This window comes from Protopterus annectens, chromosome 17.part0 (assembly GCF_019279795.1).
Source record: "Protopterus annectens isolate FY-2018-M chromosome 17.part0, PAN1.0, whole genome shotgun sequence".
NCBI classification, from domain to species: domain Eukaryota; kingdom Metazoa; phylum Chordata; order Ceratodontiformes; family Protopteridae; genus Protopterus; species Protopterus annectens.
In genome coordinates, this window is record NC_056751.1 from 359,303,528 (window position 1) to 359,312,746 (window position 9,219).

The window sequence follows — 9,219 nt, forward strand, 5'->3', positions numbered from 1 at the left end:
CCAAAAGCAATAATACATACATACATAGATTGTCTTAGAAGGAGAGAAAGCTAACTCCTCAAAGACCTTCCTGGGAATTCATTAAAGTTCCTAGCATGAGCCATATGGTTCATGCTGGAAAGGCCCTTTCAGATCGATCGCTGTAGTAAACTGCTGCTTGTATAGTCAGTGGCATACCCCCTCTAGTCACTTTCTTGTACACACGTATGTGTACACAAACACACACACACCAATGTTTCTGTATATTTCCCTACCCCCATGTATCTTCTTGTGGTTCCCCCTCCCCATACTACTTTAATGCCATTATGGCATGTATGTATTCAGCCCTGGTGGTCTAGTGTATCCCCTCACCCATGATCCTCATTACAATGTTGGTGCCATTTTGGCACTTTAAAGAGTCATCCCTGGTGGTCTAGTGGTTTCCCCCACCCCGATCACCCCTATGATGTCTATGCCATTATAGCATTTCGCTTTATCCCCGGTGTCCAGTGGTTCACCCAACCCCCTGATCTCTGTACTGCAGTTCATACCATTACAGCACTTTAGAATGTGTCTGGTGGTTTCTCATCTCCATTATGCTGTTTTGTGCCTATGGGAACATTATGGAGTTTTCGCTGGTGTCTAGTGTATTCCCCCACCCCTTGGTCCCTGTGGTAATGTTGTTGCTGTTATTGCACTTTATAATGCGTCTCCCCCAACATTTGATCCCCATAGTAAAACTGATGCAATTGTGCCACTTTGAAGTAGTAATCACCACCCAAGATCCCTGTAGTAATGTTAATACCAATACCACACTGTTGGTCTAGTGTACTCCCATCCCGATAGCAACTTTGATGCCTTTATGACATTCAGAAGTGTGCATCACCACACCCTGATGCTTGTAGTAATGTTGGTGCTATTACAGTACTTACTGCCAAGTGGTTTCATGTATCCTTCCACCCCCCCCCATCCCCATATCAATGTTGGTGCCATTACAGCACTATATAGATGAATCCCTGGTGTCCAGTGGTTTTCACTATCCCTGAGCCACATTTTGATGTCAGTGATATTATGGCACTTCAAAGTAAGCCCTGGTATTTAATGGTTCTCTCACCATATTTGCATTTATCAGTTGAACATGGTTATAATAACGTAATTGGGATGGCCATGCAGATACATAAAGCTGAGTGCCTTCTTGAATCGCTCAGTCATGCAGATACCTTCGTGGAGCTGGTTTCAGGGAGAAAGCACATGACTAATTAACATATCCCCCCCCCCCCAATGCCATATTAGAATTCAGCATGGCAGTATGGCTGTGCAGCCAGCCCTTCACAGTGCTGCATGTTTTCATGCTGGAGGACAGTGAAACACCATGTAAGGGTAGTTGCTGAATCAAAGAATGTTACCAAGACATGTACACTTTAAAGTGCATGTCATGTTACCTTCATTAATTTAGTCCCTGCTATTATAGTAATTATGTTTACATGCACTCATCCTATGTTCTTCAAGGAAGGTTACTATAATAGCAAATTATAGCATTTGGATAGATTCCCTTGTAATACTGTACTTATTTAGGAAGTAGAAAATGTAAATGATCCAGACTATAAATAATCTTATTACACATGCAATATAAATAACCTTATCACACATCTAGGGTACTAATACATGTGCATTATGTATTTCTTTACACAAAGACAACTGTCTGCCATAGATTCAAACATAAGCTGCAAGCTGCTTAGTTAGATCTCCACAGGTACCCCTTAGGCAAATGAACAAAAAACTAAATACCGTCCAAAGAACTTAAAATTATATTATTGTCATAACATCTCTGAAAAATATCAAAATAAAAGGTGACAGAAAAGATGCATACACTGGATATGATAAACTTTATCCCTGTAGACAATACGATGTACAGAAAATACACACTGCTTCTGTATATTCAGTTTGTGCACATAATACGGTAGATGAGTAACATTTTAAAATAACCAAACTAAAGTGGTGAAATGGTATAGTTTATTACAATAGGAAGCAAGAACACAGATAGTGAAAGTGATCCTATGGACTAACAGTAATAAGTAAACATAAATTAGACACCCATTATAACTTTATAGGTGCTTTAAGGCTGTGACACAAAGTAATATAATGATGATAATATGTAGCAACCGTTTAATGACTGATGGCACCAATTCTTTGAAATAATTCATTTTCTTAGCATCAAAATATGAGTTGCTCAGGTAAGAACAGCCTAACAAAGTTACTCTTCCAAAGTAATGTAACAGAAAAAAGGGACAAGGAAAAATATCTACAAGTCACTGGTTATCGGTACAATTAGAAAGGATCTGTTTTCCAAGGAGTTCTTTTATTTAAAAGATTGCACAACATTTTTACATATAATGTGTTTTCAAGAATACTAGGGTTATGTGCCTTATGTTCAGTTTGTTTTAAACACATGAATCTGGAGTCTCCGGGAGCACAGGGTCACTGTCCCATGTTCCTGAATGGCACACAGGACCACCTGGTACTGTGGTACTGTGATGCATATGTCCTGGGCCTGAGCTTGGGACTGATATGTAATGCTGTGTAATCTGCCAGTGCTACTGCTGCTGCTGTGTAAGACAGCTGTTTACTATACAGCGTACCATGCCTAGTATCTACAGCAGTTACTTGGTATGGCTTGCTATGCAGTACTCAGCTCTGCACACCTTTGGAATGAGTTGTCACCTGTCCATTTTTTCCAGACTATATGGAAATCATAATAATTGTCTGGTAGTCTGAGAAACAATGTATATACTACAGTGTTCAGTTTACCAATGCAAACAGAATGCTGGAGTTTGCTAAAACTGTAACTCATACTGCCTTTTTATAAAAAAAAAAAAAAAAAAAAAGTGTTTCTAATGTGATACATTCACATCTGAGACTGAAGAAAGAAGATATTTCACCTCCCACTGATGTACTCATTTAAATCATTAAATGGCTAAGGAGTTGGGTGGAGAGGGCAGAGAAAGGTGAGGAGAAAGGCAGGGTTAGTGGCAGTGCAAGGAGTGTGGCTTTGTTTCAGTTTTTGTTACAGCAATGTTTGGCAACCGTAGTCTTTGTGTATGTCAGTGATGCTGGAATCATTACCATATTGTTGTAATGAGGGGATCTTAATCTGTGCAATCTCCAGTTGACAGGAATACATCAGCATCAGTGAAGAGGCAGGACAAGGTAGGTTGTAGTATGAGGTTTGCCTGTACCACACATGGGATGAAGTCTGCACATCTTTGCAGTAGTAGGTAGATGTCCACATTCTAGTGCTTTTAAACAATTGTGAGTCACTGCTGCTGCTCAGCTTTACACTGCTGAAGAATGTTATCACCAGGCAGGGATAATCTAGGCTCTTTCTTCAGATGCCAGTACACAGTGTTCATAGTTTGACTGTCATAACCTGTGACTGTGTCAGCAAATCTTGTGTGATGATTCATAGCTTTATAATGTATTCAGCACAGGACAGCCAGTTAGTTGCATACCTACTGAGTACGTGAAGTCTTCCAGGTATGTAGCAGTGTGTGCCTAACTATTCAAGACTATGCTGAACATTTCTGAACTACATAGGGCTGAGTGCATGGATTTTAATTCATATCAGCCCTACACAACTGTGTTATATAACACATCTTTTAGACTTTTCAGTAAGTAAATAACCTAAAAATATTTTCACTTTCTGTGAGATATTTTCTATTATATTCTATTTTGGAAAATAAAAGTAGTTTTTGTCTAGTAGTTTTATCAGTTTCAGGATGATATACGTATTTCTTTGATGGAATTAGATATGAAGCCCTTATGAAAACCTTAAAAAGAGACTGTGCTAATGTCTGTGAGCATTGCCGTGGCTAATAAACTGAGTGGACGCTAGTACCGTGTTATTATTCTACTTGCTACTTGCACTTTTTCCTTGCTGACTTGGGCTATTCGAGGTTTTATTGTTGAATGAATTGGACATGTTTGCCTGCATTATCCAAAATGTAAACAGAGATAAATGAATGAGAAGGGTGGGACTTTAAATTGTACTTGTTTTGGTTTATTGGTTTATGAGGAGGAGGCCCACTGTGGTATGGTTGCGCAATTACAGTGTTTTTTTTTTATGATGCCATAGGAGATTCAGTGCAAACCCACCATAGAACTGAAGAATACAACAGCTGTACACTGGCTTAGGACAACCTGACCGAACTAGAGACAAAAACTGACAGATCTTCTGCAACTTATTAATGTTATCCTAGATGCTATAAATAAATCTTTAAACTGCACTAAACAGCATGCAATAATATCCAAATCAGTGAAAAAAGAAAGCAATATGCCTTTCTGAATTGTACTACTAAATGAAGTAAATATTTTACTTCATTTTTCTAATGGAAGTATTTATAATTGAAATGTACATTTATATACAGTATATAGTCTATATTATCTCTGGCTTACACTCTGGCTAGGCTTATAAATGCCCTAGGGCAGATAGCCTAGTATCAACCTATGAACCTTATCGAAAAGGCCTTTGCTTCGACCCCTAAACATCAAACTGCTATTTCTGTGAAGAGCCACTTCAGAGATTTTTTTTTCCTAGGGAAAAAAAAAATCACTTGGTCATCATTGTGAATTTGCCCTTTTCCCCCACCATAGCGTGATCTTGGAGTTGGTATATTTAGTTAGTGGGGTGTGATGGGCACAGTCTCCCACACTGGGGATGTGGTAGGGGGAGCCACCCACTATGAAATGTTTGAAGTTATGTGTCATTTCTGGTTGGCCAAGAGGATTTTTTCCCTAGGAAAAAATCGCTGAACTGGCCGTTTGCATAAATGGCAGTTCGCTGTTTAGGGGTTGATGAAAAGGCATTCAATGGATAACCTTTTTGATAAGGTATATATGGGCAGCCATGGTGGTACAGCGGTTAACGTTGCTGCCTCACAGCAAGAGGTTCTCCGGTTCGATCCTTGGCTGGGGTGCCTTCTGTGTGGAGTCTACATGTCCTCCCTGTGGTTGCGTGGGTTTCCTCCGGGTGCTCCGGTTTCCTCCCACATCCCAAAGACATGCTGCAGGTGGATTGGACACTCTAAATTGGCCGTAGGTGTGAGTGTGTGTGTGTGCCTTCTGTGGAAGGTTGGGTGCAGGGCTGGCAACTCGACACCGCAAAACTCCACTGCCAATCATGAGCGGACAGGTGATCCGCTATGGCGACCCCTAACTGGGAAAAAGCCGAAAGAAGAAGAATTATAGACCTATATAAATATATATATATATATATATATATATATATATATATATATATATATATATATAAAATGTAGTACTAGCCATAGAAGGCAAACAATTACAGAATCAGTTGAAGCACAATTTCAAACATACTTTCTCTCGAATGAGCAATTCACTTACAGTATTTTGCAAAGGTATGCATACAAAATATGAGACGGCTAATTAATATATCAGTTTAACAATTTGTATGAATTGCTTAATGTAAGAAATAGTGGTAGGACTGAAAACAAAAATGTTACAAAATAACTGTAGTTAAAACTTACTCTGTGGAAATGGGACAATATAAACAGTGCAAAATTATTTAATTAATACTTGGTGAGTGACTTAAATCTTTGATAAAGGAAAAGCAAAGTGTACACATTACTACATAAACAAAAAGCTGTGGATAATAAAGTAGTATGCAAGGCTTTGCAATCGGCAAGGGAAATTAGGCATTTTTCTAGTGATATCATGTATATATGATGGCCTTGTTTGCCAACAAGAATCCATGGAACTCTGATGTGAGATCTCCACTTCTCTTCATAGAGACAAGAGGTACAGCTGGCTAAAAAATGAAACAGTCTGAAATACAGTAATCGGGAAAAAGTACACTAATGTTATGATTTACTGTTACAAATTAACTTACACATCATCAGCATTTTTTGCAATCTGGCAACCACTAGGAACTTAAGGCAACTATGTGAATATGACAAATATACAAGTCAGCAAAACCACTAAAATATTAAAAAGTATTTGGGAGAAAAAGAAAGTAAAGCATCTAGGAGTAGTTGATGTGAGACTGAACTAAACAGAGAAAATGAAGAGCAAAAATAAGGTACAACATATTACAGATGATCATAAAATTGAAAGTGTACTAATCCTTACTCATATAGTCTTGAAAAATGGGAGAGTTTTTTTATTATTAATATTTATTTTATTGTATGTTTTACAATAAAAATATCATATTACAACATGTGAGGACTATATCTTACACAAGACAGTCTTTATAACTATATATAATGCTACACAGAATATTTGCATCAATCTACAAACTTTTTTTTGCAAAGCAATTTTATTCGACTTTAGCAAAATGCACACAAAACATATACGGCACATTAGAACAATGAAAGAACATCAAATTTATATAACTATATACAGTATGCACAGTCAATTTTTAGACATGTTGATTTGAATAGGGTTGTAATGGGTAGTAGAGAGAGAATATGACTTAAACAAAGTGGGAAGAGTAGCTCCTAAAGAGGTATGAGATTTACCAAATAAAGAACCTTTAGTAAAGATGATGACTGAATATAAACATTCTAGGATGTAAACTGTGGGATTATCCAAAGTTAGTTTCCAGACCCTGTTGCCTTGATGAGAGCTATATAAAAATTTGAAACATTTAGGATACTGTAATACCAATTCTACAAATGCTTTCCATTGCCGAGAATTGAGGTTTAGCCAGCTTTTAGTGATGTAGAATTTTAGAAACATAAAAATACAGATTAGAAATCTAATATCTTAAGTGTTTATCCCTGTAAGTGGTAGATGTAACAAATTCCAAAGAAATAGGGATAATCCCTTTAGAAACTAGTCTGGATCTTAAAAATCTCAAATAGATTTTCAGAGAAATAGCAGTTCCATAAGATGTGAAGTATGTCAGCACTTTCTGCCTCACAGGCTTGACATAATGGTGAGTTATTGAGGCAGAATTTGGACACATTGAGGAGAATTAGGCATTGTTAAGAATCATCAAGTTTGTGTAAAACATTTTTCTCTTAATAGTATACAGTTTTTGTTTATTTTAGCTAGATTGGCTAATGTGTCATTATTTAAATTTGGGTTTATCTAGAAATCTAATAGGAATTTCTAATATCTGATTTGTAATGAATTTATAGGCAGAAGAAATCTTTTTTTTTTCTGAGAAAATAGAAAAAACCATAGGGCACTGAAAAGACTGGGTTTGTTGTCCAACTGGGGATCCAGTGTAAATTTGAATAGGCGAACATTTGAAATTTGATTGATAAGAGACAAATATCCTTTGGGAACATTGAGATTTATTCTAATTTGTTCTATAGAATTTTGCAAATAAATGAAAAGGTCTTTAACTGATTTTTTTTATTAAAGGAAAGCTAATTAGGTCTAATGGATTTATTCTAATTTGGTCTATAGAATTTTGCAAAGAAATGAGAAGATCTTTAGCTGATTTTTTTTTATTAAAAGGAAAGCTAATTAGGTTTAATGTTTTCAGTGAAAATGCAAGCTACAATAACCAAAGAAGGTGAAATAAAAAGAGACTTTAAAATTAATTATGTCTAATGAACAACTGAACAAACACTACTTGAATGGAACCCATTTTAAAGTTTCTTTTTATTTTAACCTCTGTGTTACCGTAGTTGGCATTTTCACTGGATATGATGTATTTTGCTGACTCATTTTATCTGCTCCAGCTGTTCTTTTTTGTTTGTTAGGTCTGACATTTTATTGGATAATTTGATATTAGGATTAAGATTAATGGGATGACAGAAATCTAAAGCTGCTTCAACATTTAATACTTTTAGTAAGTTTTTAAAGGAAAGAATCATATTTATTAAACATTTGTGGACTTTGAGTTGTTTTAGTTCATTTATTTGAAGAAAGGGGATAGTGAAAACAGTACATGAGCAAGATTTTAGGTCATTGTAGGTTATTTGCCTATTTTTTTCCAGATTGAGCACCCTTTGCTTTCATGGTGCTTAAATGTAATTATATGCAAATAACCTATAAGAGTTTATAATTTGATATTTGAGACAGAAATCAGGAATGTTCACACCCCAATTTATGTTGGGGGCAACTAGTTTGTTAAAGGAAATGCACACCGATTTATGTGACCAGATAAATTTACTTAATGAAGTTGTGATTTTTTTTTTCTTTTAATGGGGAATGAATTAGAAGGATGAATTATCTGGAAAAGGAATCTTGGGAAAATGTTTATTTTAACAATGACCACTTAAGACATAAAATAAATATTTAGATTTGACCATCTCTTAATTTCTTTAAGGAAGTGAGACCACAAGTTAAGAATATTAGTTTTAAAACTAACTGAGGAATCTTGATGAATTATAATCCATAAATACTTTAAAGAAGGGCATATTTTTAGTAGTGTTTTACTGGTTTGTAATCTGTTATAATTTTGTTTGAGAGTAAATAAGAGTGATTTTTGTAAATTGAGTTTATAGTTAAAAAACCTTTCAAATGAATTTAGGGTGCTTAAGATTTCTGACATGTCATGATTATGATTTATGAAGTATATATTTAGATCATCTGCATAAGATGTTAGAAGAATAATTTTATTATGGAGTTTAGGAAACTTATAAGATCTATATGTTAAGTGGGTAAAGAGAAGTTCAATGTGCAAGTTGAAGAGGGGTGATACTGAGCAAACTTGTCTTACTCCCCATTTTATAAGAATAGAAAGAAAATAAGGTTGGTTTATATAAAATTTCATAGAAGGACTTTTATATAGAATGTGAATATAGTCTATAAATGTGTTTGGAATGTTAAATGTGACATAACAGTGAATAGAAAGGTGTGTGATACTTGGTCAAATGCTTTTGAGGCATGAATAGCTAAGGTAAAAAGGTCTTGTCTAGTGTGGCAATTTAAGGTGTGTAAAGATTCAAGAGCAGGAGTGTGATCATTAGCTTGACTTTTAGGAAGAAATACATATTGAAAACATTATAAAATTGAGGGGAGAATAGCCTTAAGTCTGCTTGCAAGTAGTGATGCACACATTTTTATGTCAAAATTTATTAGAGCAATGGGTCTGTAATTTAGGGGATTTGCAGGGTCTTTTTGGGTTTAGGAATCATTATAGTTTTAGACTGATTTAAATAGAGATCTGACATCCCTTGTGTAGAAATATTGTTATAAAGTTTTAAAAGTATTTTTGAGATAAATGACTAATCTCAACAAAACTGAACGAAGTAAAATGGAAGCCTG